Genomic DNA, 11,373 nt, shown 5'->3' with positions numbered 1-11,373 from the left:
TTTGAAAACGTCAGCTGAATCGCAAGAGAACCATTACGTGCAAATAAACCAAACAGTTCAATTACACTTAGTTCCCCTGATCAGCTCTCCTCATCCAACTCTGTAACAGCATTTTTATGGCAGTAGAATCATCTTTCAGCTTTGCCTTGCAGTTGTTGATCAAGAGTATTGGGCCTTGAAAACATATTCTAAATAAAGCATCTCTGAGAGCCACTTGCTGACATTTCAGTGAACAAAGACTTTATTCACCTTAATGAGTTTTTGCTTTAGTCATGGCATGCTTGATATTTTCTTCTATGAAAAACATCACCCTCAAGTCTGAAAACCTAGACCAGCATCTTCTTCCTATTAAGCCAGCACACATATGTTTGGTAAAGCAAACTTTCAAAACAACTTTTCTTTTATTATAAAGTGGCCCTAAGAGATAAGTATTCAGACTGCTAAGTTTTCTATACTGAATTTCAATCAGAAGCTTTTTACCACCTGGAACTTAAAGCAGAGCTTTTAAAAACAGGCTTTATGTGTGACGTCGGTTCCAGGGACACGCATTGTGTGTAATAGCCACCATTCTCTGCCATTTTGCCCATCAGAGATTTTGCTCCCCTCTACAGGGATCTGAGCTACTGATTTGCGGTTGATAATGATCTTCTCAGACTTACACATCTTGTTAAGAGTATATTTTCTTGTTATTTTACCATCAACTGCTTCAGAAATTGACATGTCTTCACAGACATTTGTTAGAATTATGGTGAACAAAGACTGGATGCAAGAGCCCGACCATTAATATCTGCATTTTCATAACTGCTGTCCCCACTGTCTGTCTTTTTGAACCCACTGAAGTGCATTGGTAGACAGTATGGCTTTGTAAGGATACCTTTTTCGAATTGGTTACCTCTTTTTGATACAGATAGAGGTGTAGTCCTACCTATGGTGAAGCGCTTAGCCAACTTTGATCCAACTACTCAAGCTACAACTTCAGAGGCATTTCTCAGACTAAAGAAAACTCTGAGGCCCTTTAGTTTGTTTAAAAAAGTTTTTTAACTTAAATTTTAATTTTGAGATAGAGACGGGGTGGGGGAGGAGCAGAGAGAGAGAGAGACAGACAGACAGACAGACAGAGAGACAGAGAGAGAATGTCCCAGACAGTTTCCGTGCTGTCAGTGAGGAGCCCAATGCAGGGGCCCATCATAGGAACCATGACATCATGGCCTGAACTGAAATCAAGAAATCAGACGCTTAACTGACTAAGCCACCCAGGCATCCCTAATTTGCTTTTTTGGTTTTGTTTTTTGTTATCTCTCTCTTCATCTTCTTTATTTTATGGTTTTGAACTATTCTGTTATTTTTTTCTTTGAAATTGCGTACTTGACATGTTCAATGTCATTGCAGTATGAGATGGTTTTCATACCATTATTTCATGTACTCTTCTGTGACTCCACTAAAACAAACTCCACTAAAGTAAAACCCACCTCAGCTCACGGTTTGGTATTTTAGGGTGTTGCTTATTAGATGTGGTTGGGTAGAGCTCTGGTCCTGTGTCTGTCATGATCACATGGTGGACCTTAGGTCAACAGCACATCTGTCATGGCTATGTGACTCATTGCTATTCTGATTTTGCCTCAATAGCTTCATATTCTCACTGGTTACAAGCTTATGCTTCAAATCTCCTATTTTTAACCACTGCTCCATGTTCTAAGTTGAAAACATAATTGAAAATTACTGTATTTTATAAAGATAAATTAAAAATAACTCAAACCCCTGAACTTCTGGTTTTTCTGTGTTTGTAGGAAATTCACCGTGGTGGGAAGTGGAAAGCTGCCCAGTGATATTTGTAAACAGAATACATGATCAAGAGGCACGATAGCAGGCAGCCGAGCCGTTTGGGGAAGTCAACTTTACACGGTCAAAGTGAAAATAAAACTGGTTTCTAAGTTGGCAAACTCCTTTTTCAGAACATTTCAGGGAATTGCAAAGAAAACATACCCTGCCCAGCCCCTGCCTGTGGCTGAGACATTGGCCAGATCTGTTTTTGCTGCAATAGTGAGTTTGGTTTGCTTTAACTAGAAGGCATTGGCTTTCTTCCTCACCAGGAGGACTGGATTGTCCCACCCCTCACTGTACATCCCACTTTTCTGTTATCTAGCCTTTGGGAAAAACGCTGTGGATCAACAGAGATCAGTGATACTTTGCTGATTTTACTTGTACGTATATGATATTTTGGGGGGGCTGTTTAAAACACACTTAAACAAACATGCTCAAAAAACAATGGGGGGGGTGGGGGCATGAATCAAAAAGAATAACACATGCTCACTGTTAAAACTCAAACAATACAGAACTCCATAAAGCAAATTGTTTTCTCCCTATACTTACTACTCCCATCCTTCACCTGCCTCAGTACGATTAACCACAATCAATAATTTACTTTTTAAAAATAATTTGTTTTTCACATCTTTCTCTCTCTCTTTTTAATGGCACACAAAGACACATGCAAATAATGTCATTTCAACTTAAAAATTCATATAGGATCGTGTTATTTTGCATCTCACATTTTTTACTCCACTATATGCCTTGGCAACTTCTTTTACTGTCTGATTTATATGAGTGCACCATAGTTTAACCATTTCTTTACTCATTTACACTTGTTTCCAGATTTGCACTCTTACAAAAAAGCACTCAGCAAACATCTGTTGTATGTATGTATGGAAGTTCTTTGCACTTTTGTGCATAGTTCTGTGGGGCAGAGTCCAAAAGTGGAATTGCTAGGTCGGTGGGCTTACAGATTTAAAAAAATGGATAGATTCTGCCAGATTGTTGTATCCACTTATGTTTCCACCAACAAAGAATGAGAACATCATTCTTCCCAAATCCCCGCCATATGTAGTTGCTATCAATTTTTAAAATCTTCCCAATCTGATAAGAGAAAATGGCATTTCATTGTTATTTTAATTTGCAGTAATCTGTTCATTCAGAGGGCTGGGCTGCTTTCCTATGTTTATTAGCAATGGTTCTCAACCGGGGATGATTTTGCTTCCCATGAGACATTTGACAGTGTCTGGAGACATTTTTGATCGTTTCAGTAGAGTGGGGCGGGGCGGGGTTGGGGTACCATTGACATCTAGCGCACAGAAAGAATTACTGGCTCCAAATGTTACTAGTGCTGACGTCCGGAAGTTCTGGTTTATTTACCATTTGTATTTCTTCTGTGAATTGCATATTGATTATCTTTTTGTTGGGAACTCTTTCTGTTTTGGAGATCTTCGTCCTTTGTTTATTATATATATTATTACAAACATTCTCCTCATCTGATACTTATATTTAATTCTGTTTTTGGTATCTTTTGCACTAGAGAATTTAAAATTTTTATGTAGGCAGATTTGCTTGTTTTTTTTAATTTAGGGCATCTTAATCTTGTAACATGCTTAGAAAATTTTCTTATCCCAAGTGTATATAAATATACGCCTATATTTTATTCTGGCATGTTCGTAGTTTTATTTATTTCAATGTTTACTTTTTCAATCTATTTGGAATTTATTTTTGTGTAAGTATTACAACATTTGTAAGAATTCATTAATTAAGAATGTTTCCCTTTTGGGGCACCCGGGTGGCATAGTTGGTTAAGGGTCCCACCCTTGATTTTGGCTCAGGTTATGATCTCAAGGTCTTTTGATCGAGCACCCCATTGGGCTCCACACCAAGCATGGAGCCTGCTTGGGATTCTCTCTCTCCCTTTCTCTCTGCCTCTCCCCACTCACATGGGCTCTCTCTTTGAAAATAAATAAATAAACAAAACAAAAAAATCCCTTTTTCCTTTCAAATCCATAAATGAGACTGATGCTATAGGAAGGTAAGCCAGGTCTATCAATGATACCCTCTGACTGTGCCTTCATCGGGCAGAGTGAAGGGCCAAGGGACAAGTATAAACTCCAAGGCAATATCTTCAAGATACTTCAAGTACTTGGGGCACCTGGGTGGCTCCACTGGTTAAGTGTCTGGCTCCTGGTTTCTGCTCAGGTCATGATCTCACAGTTTCATGAGTTTGAATCCTGCATTGGGTTCTGTGCTGACAGCGTAGAGCCTGCTTGAGATTCTTTTTTCTGTCTCCCTCTCTCTCTGCCCCTCCCCTGCTCATGCTGTCTGTCTCTCAAAAATAAACTTAAAAATATATATACACTTCAAGAGCTTCAAGATCTATCTCTAAACCTTTCCAATTCCTTCCTAACCCACTGCCTCCTTCAGAAAGCCTTCCTGGATTCCTCAGCTTACTTTTTCACCTTTAATGTCTCAGAGCACATTTTTAAGGCATGCTTCCCATTCTGCCTCGTCATTTTGCTTTGTTGTTATTTTTTAAGGTAGCCTTTGCCGTCTAACCAGCCAGCCAGCTTCTGCGGGGCAATTTCTGTGTGCCCCACGTCAGTGCTTCCATATATGACAGGTGTCATTTCCCCAAGTGAAGGAGAATGTGCCACCATCCTCAGAGTCTGGGTGTGGGTACATGAGAAGTTGGCAGAACAGCTATGTTTGTGTTTGGGAGTGGGAACTGGAGGGCTGGATCCTTTTGCTGTTCCTTTGAGGGAAAGAGGGGCTGAGCAGCGGACAGCGAAGAGGCTCTAGCTGGTTTTGCCACGGAACCTCAGTACAGCTTTGGGCAGCCCTTTCCTTGTTTCAGTTTCCTCCTTTGAAAAGGAAGAGGACTTTAGAGATGGTAAATATAAATTCCGTGAAAGCTGGAACTGTGACTCTTTTTGTTCTGATCTTTCCAGCTCCTTGCACAGCACCTGACACTCGAGAATCATTTGCATAACAAATGAATAAATGAATGAAAGAAAGAATGAATGGCTAGATGTGTCCTTTGTGCCTTCCTGGCTTGTCCCAGGACCCTGTCAGGCATTGTGACTCAATCAGGATTTTTTCCTCTCAATTTGGATGTGGCTTTTCTTCAGTATGGCTACAACAGACGGTGGTAATCAGTTGGTGTTGGTTCCAGAAGGAAACCTGTGTGCCAGCTCTGGGTTAGGAGCCTCTGAGTTCCCTTAGTGCCCTGCCCGGGAGGCCAGGGGTTCTTTTGCATGTTCTGGTCCTTGCCCTCCCACAGGGCAGAAGTGTGGGCTGGGCATCTGTTGTCCCGGAGCCATTGCAGGTGGATGCTGCTAACCCCACCAGGGACTTGCTTTTCTTTATGGGCTTGGATTTCTCATAAAATCAACTCACTGCAAGGGGCCCCTGGTCTGGGTTTTTTGTAAGGAAATGGGAACAATTAATGGGCTTATCTGATGAAAAGTAATGCTGCTAATGATTTATTAATTATCATGAGGCTTATCTTCCTGCTTCTTATTAATCAAAGATGTCCTGGAGCTCTGGGGCTCCCCATGAGGGGAACAGACCTAGATGCAGCCTTGGGGAGGGGTGTGGGCTGGAGCTTCCCTTGATCCTGCTCAGGACCACGCCATCCTGGGTGTTAAGCTCCGTCAGACTGTAGGCAGGGAAAGCTGAGGGGGCAGCGGAGCAGGGCACCATGTTGGGTTGAGCACCTACTCTGTGTCACCCATTGTGCAGAGTACTTTATATCTACATTCTCATTCCAGACCTGCAAAGAAGGAGTTATTGTTCTCATTTTTCTGGATGAGGAAACTGAGGGGCGTCTGGGTGGCTCATTGGGTTAAGCGTCTGACTTTTGCTCTGGTCATGATCTTGCAGTTTGTGAGTTCGAGCCCCACGTCAGGCTCTGTGCTGACAGCTCAGAGTCTGGAGCCTGCTTCAGATTCTATATCTCTCTCTCTCTCTGCCCCTCCCCTGCTCACATTCTCTCTCTCTCTCTCTCTCTCTCTCTCTCTCTCTCTCTCTCAAAAACAAACATACAAAAAAATTAGATGAGGAAACTGAGGCCAAGACATGTTAGGGAGGTTGCCCAAGTTAAAGTGTTAGAAATAGTGGGGCTGGGGGGCACCTCAGTGATTCAGTCAGTTGAGTGTCCAACTCTTGATTTCAGCTCAGGTCATGATCTCACAGTTCATGGGGTTGAGCGCTGCTTTGGGCTTTGTGATGACAGCATGGAGCCTGCTTGGGATTCTCTCTCTGCCTTCCTCTGCTTCTCCCTGGCTTGCACATGTGCACATACACGCATACACACACACAAACACACACACACACACACACACTCTCTCTCTCTCTCTCTCTCTCTCTCTCTCTCTCTCTCTCTCTCAAAATAAATAAATAAACTTAAAAAGGGGTGCCTGGGTGGCTCTGTCATTTAAGCATCTGATTTTGGCTTAGGTCCTGATCTCATGGTTCGTGGGTTTGAGCTCTGTGTCACGCTCTGAGCCTGGAGCCTCCTTCAGATTCTGTGTCTCCCTTTCTCTCTGCCTCTCCCCTGCTCATGCTCTGTTGCTCTCTCTCTCTCAAAAAATGAATAAACATATTTTTAAAAACTTAAAAAACAAAACAAAAAAGAAATAGTGGGGCTTAGATTTAAACCCAGGTATGTCTGACCACAGAGTTGATACCTTTCAACTAGGAAGGCCTAAGTCAGAATAGAATGATCTGGGGGCAAAGCCACAGACAATGCTGAGCTAATGGCTGAGCTCTTTACTGTGTTCTGGGGCCACAATGAGTGGGACATAGCTCTTTCCTTGGGCCTCAAGGTTTTGCTACCCTATGAGTGAGACAAGATTCTTACCCAGGAACTAGATGGGGACCCCTGGACTCAGGGCACACCTGCATGGGTGGCCACTCTTCCCAAGGTGCAGGCTTGCCCCGAGGTCAGTGCTGATGACAGCACTTCATAGGGACAGGGATGTGTTGGGGATCTTGCAGGGTGGGTAGGATTGGATTGATAGGACATTATGGGGGAGAGCATTGAGGCAAGGGAAACAGCTGGACAGAGGTGACAGGGGGCAGAAATGGCCATGCTCACTGAGTGGACTAGCAAAGAGGAGACAGAGTTACTGCACAGTGGGAAGGAGGGAGTCTGGGGAGGCAGCCATGGAAGGAATGACAAATTGAGGCTTAGGAGCTGGTGGCTCTTGCTTTCTGACCCTAGTGAAGGCAGCTTCAGTTATCTTGAGTGGTCAAATGCTAGTATGTGAGGATGTGAGTGTGTGTGTGTGTGTGGTGAATATGTTTATGTGTATGAGCGTGTGTATGTGTGAAAGCATGTATTCACATGCGAGTCTCTATGCAAACTTTTGAATAACTCTTGGTAGGAATGCTTTATGGGTTTGTGTAAGAGCATGCAAATCTTGTGTATTCTTACATGAGTGTGCATTGGTGTGGTGTGTTTGGGTATGCAAATTAGTGTTAGAACAAGAGAATGTGTATGAGAGGGTATATGTGGATATGTGAGTGTGCCTGTCTCTCTTTTTTCTTGTATTAGTGTTCTGTGGGCTTGAGGGCAATGTGGGTTCCTGCCTGGTGTGGTGGAAGGGGCAGGTGGAGCTGTGGGTGGGCAGAGAGGAAGGTGGGAGTGTTCTGCGGGACCCTGGGGAGACGAGTGGAGAGCCCAGGCTTGCTGCTGCTTAGCTGAGGGTGCCACTCTGGACCTGGAAGCAGGACGGAGCCACTCAGACAGGGAAAGCCTTCCGGTGAGCCCCCTTTCCTGCCTGTGAACTGGGAGACCCTGCAGCATTGGCCTTTTAAGTGACTGGTGGACATTCTAGGGGAAGGGAGAGAAGCCAGCCCAGGAGCTCAGAGCTGCCATCTTTGGGCTGTAACCTGAACCAGCTCCATCTCCCTCCCTGCCAACCTTCCTGCCTCTGGTGTGGTGTGAGTAACCAGATAGTCTTTGTGGCAGAGGGGCATTAGGAGGTGGTGGTGTGACATGAGACCCATGGGGTTTTGGTGCCAGGGCCCTTGCACAGGGAAGACAGCCATGGGACTTCAGTCAAGTGATGTCCTCAACACCCCACTTCTGTCCACCCATGCTGGGTGAAGGTCCTTGGCTCCTGTTCAGCTCTCAGCAAATTTCTGCCTGCACAGAGGTCAGCTGGGCCAAAGACCCACACAGCCGAATCTTGCTTTCTCAAGAACACCACTTCCTGTGATGCCCAGCCATCCAAACATTTCGTAGGACAATAATCCCCTTTTATTCAGCAGAGTGCTTAAAAACTTCATGAGAGTTCATGTTGTGGGGAAATAGAAAATGGAGTTAGAGGGTTCCTGGGGACAGGAGCATGAGGTTCCTGAGTAGGCCTGCTCCAGCAGGGGCCCCCTAGGGGTCTTGTACTTTCTTATTCTATCTGTCTTCTCTGTTGTCTGTGGGGCTGGCCACCACACCTCCTGCATCCTGCTCTCAGCCGCCTTCCTTGACTCAGGATCTGGGTTCTGACTCACCTCCTGTTGGCCGGGGGTGTCCTGTGTCCACCACAGCCCCCAGCCCAGGTCAGGCCCCCTTCCTGGAGATGCTGGGTCAGGCAGGGCTCCACACTCTACCCTGCTCCTGGCCCAGAGGTGGGAGTGAGAAGCGCCGCTGCCCTGTCTGTGTCCGGGTGGGCCTGGCTCTCTTCAAGCAGTCGGGCTCCAGCTGCAAACTCCCAAACACATAGTTTGGGAGGTCAGCCCGGCCTGCGGCTGGGGCATTCCATTATTTTGGTGACATATCTTTGAACGTGCTGCAGTTCCTGCACTCCCAGCTCAGGCCCCACTCCCAGCCGCAGAGCTATCTAGATACCAGAGGAGTGTTGGCGGAGTGCTCAGCCCCAGACTAGGTCCAAGACAGAAATAGGAGGTGCTGATGCAGGGGACTGCGCCTAGAAGCCCTTAGCACCCTCATTTGGCCTAAGCTCTTCTTTTACAAATTCAAATTTTCTGGAGAGTCACATATGAGTTTCTTGATACCTGAGCATGGGAGACATTTTCTACCATTTCCTTCAAGTGTGGGAAGATGAGGGAGCTCTGGAAAGGGAGAAACTAGTATTGGTCTGCTCTATGGTTTTAATTTGGCTTTTCCCCTGATCCATCCCCACCTCTCCTTCTGATTCCAACATCTCTACATGTAAAAAGTCCTTTCCAGATGGTCTTTTGTGAAGTATTAAAAATGGCCCCCCAGATAGAGTGGTCAGGGAAAAGGGTCCTAAGCAAAAATAGATAAGTCTGTTATTTAGCCCCACCTGGCTAGTATTTGCTGGGTGACAGCAAGGTCCTTGACTTCTCTGAGCCCCAGTCCCTCAAGCTACCACATCACATTACCAGGACCTGTTCCTGTCTGGGCCTTGGGGCCTTTATATACTATACTATCTATATACACTTATGGGCACAGGGCACCTGTGGTTGGGAACCCTGCTGCCTGCTGGGCTGGAGGAAAGGTGTGCCACCTGATAAGGGTGCAGATGTGCAAATGTGAGGATGGTGCTGAGCACCAGCCCCAGCCATGAGCTCCTGGCTGAGCTGGCTGCTCCTGCATCCACGGGATATGCAGTGCTGCTCCCACACCAATTCTGTTCCCAACACCTCATCATTTGTTGCATAATAAAATGGCTAGTATTCAGGAGATGACTCACTATAGTGGAAATAGTTGCTTTCTTCTTCTGAGCAAAGGGAACTCATGTATTAAACACTTGCTATCCACTGGGTTGTCTACATGCTCATTTCATCCTCAGCACTAGACAGGTATTTGTATTTTTATTACACAGGTGAGGAAATTGAGACTCAGACAGGTTAAATAATATGGCTGACATTATCCAGGCCTTGGCTATAATAGGATTTGAACACAGGTCTTTCTTATTTTCCCTCATTGCTTCTCTGGGACTATCTCATACCCTGTAAAGATGGGAGTTGAGAAGAGAGAGAGAAATTCTGTCTTCTCCTGTGGCGGCTTTGCCTTCTCTGTCAGGGCTTTATGAGCACGCATTGTAGCACCTTTTCTCCCTCAACACATTATATTTCAGGGTTCCCTATGGTCCTCTGATCTGGAGAAGGGTGTTCGTCAGCTTCTTCCCATGATGGAATTAGGGGTATAGGATGTCACTTCTGTCCAGAGGAGTAGTGTTTTTTAAAGTCTTTATTTAAATTCCAGTTAGTTAACATGCAGTGTTGTATTAGTTTCAGGTGTACAAGTAGTGATTCAATACCTCCATACGACATGCGGTGCTCACCATGACCAGGGCCCTCCTCAGTCCCCATCACCTATTTCACCCATCCCGCCACCTCGCCTTTGATAACCATCAGTTTGTTTTCTATAGGTAAGAGCCTGTTTCTTGGTTTCTCTCTCTCTTTCTCTCTTTTTCCCATTTGCTCATTTGTTTTGTTTCTTAATTTCCACGTATGAATGAAATCATATGGTATTTGTCTTTCTCTGACTGGCTTATTTGCTTAGCATTATACTTTCTAGCTCCACCAATGGCATTGCAAATGGCAATATTTCATTTGTTTCTATGTAATATTCCATTGTATATATAATTCATCAGTTGATGGACAGTCGAGCTATTTCCATAATTTGGCTATTGTAGGTAATGCTGGTATAAATATTGAAGTGTATGTATCTCTTTGTATTAGTAGTTTTGTTTTCTTTGGGTAAATACCTCATAGTGCAGTTGCTGGATTATAGTTCTATTTTTAACGTTTTGAGGAACCTCTGTACTGTTTCCAGAGTGACTGTACCAGTTTGCATTCTCACCAACAGTGCATGAGGATTCCCCTTTCTCTACATCCTCACCAACATCTGTTTTTTCTTTTGTTAATTATAGCCATTCTGACAGGTTTGAAGTGATATCTCATTGTGGTTTTGATTTATATTTTCCTCATGTGTCTGCTGGCCATCTGGATGTCCTCTTTGGAGAAATGTCTGTTCATGTCTTTTGCCCATTTTTAAATTGGATTATTTGTTTTTTGGGTGTTGAGTTTGGTAAGTTCTTTCTATGTTTTGGGTACTAACAGATAACCTAGATATGTCATTTGCAAATATCTTCTCCCCTTCTGTGGGTTGCCTTTTAGTTTTGTTGGTTGTTTCCTTAGCTGCACAGAAGCTTCTTATTTATCTATTTTAATTTATTTAAATATTTATTTATTTATTTTGAGAGAGAGAGAGAATGAGAGAGAATGAAGATGAATGAGCAGGGGAGGGGCGTAGAGAGAGGGAGAGAGAGAATCGCATGCAGGCTCCTGTCAGTGTAGATCTCACAAACCCTGAGATCATGACCTGAGTGAAATCAAGTTGGATGCTCAACCAAATGAGCCACCCAGGTACCTCTAGAAGCTTTTTAAAAAATGTAGTTCCGATAGTTTATTTTTTATTTTGTTTCCGTTGTGTCAGGAGACATACATGGAAAAAGTTGCTATGGTTGATGTCAAAAACGTTACTGCCTGTATTCTCTTCTAGGATTTTTATGGTTTCAGGTTTCACATTTATATCTTTCATCCATTTTGAATTTATTTTTGTGGATG

The sequence above is a fragment of the Suricata suricatta genome, chromosome 5, assembly GCF_006229205.1.
Source record: "Suricata suricatta isolate VVHF042 chromosome 5, meerkat_22Aug2017_6uvM2_HiC, whole genome shotgun sequence".
NCBI classification, from domain to species: Eukaryota; Metazoa; Chordata; class Mammalia; order Carnivora; family Herpestidae; genus Suricata; species Suricata suricatta.
The sequence above is the reverse complement of the archived record's forward strand: the minus strand, read 5'-3'. Positions refer to the sequence as shown.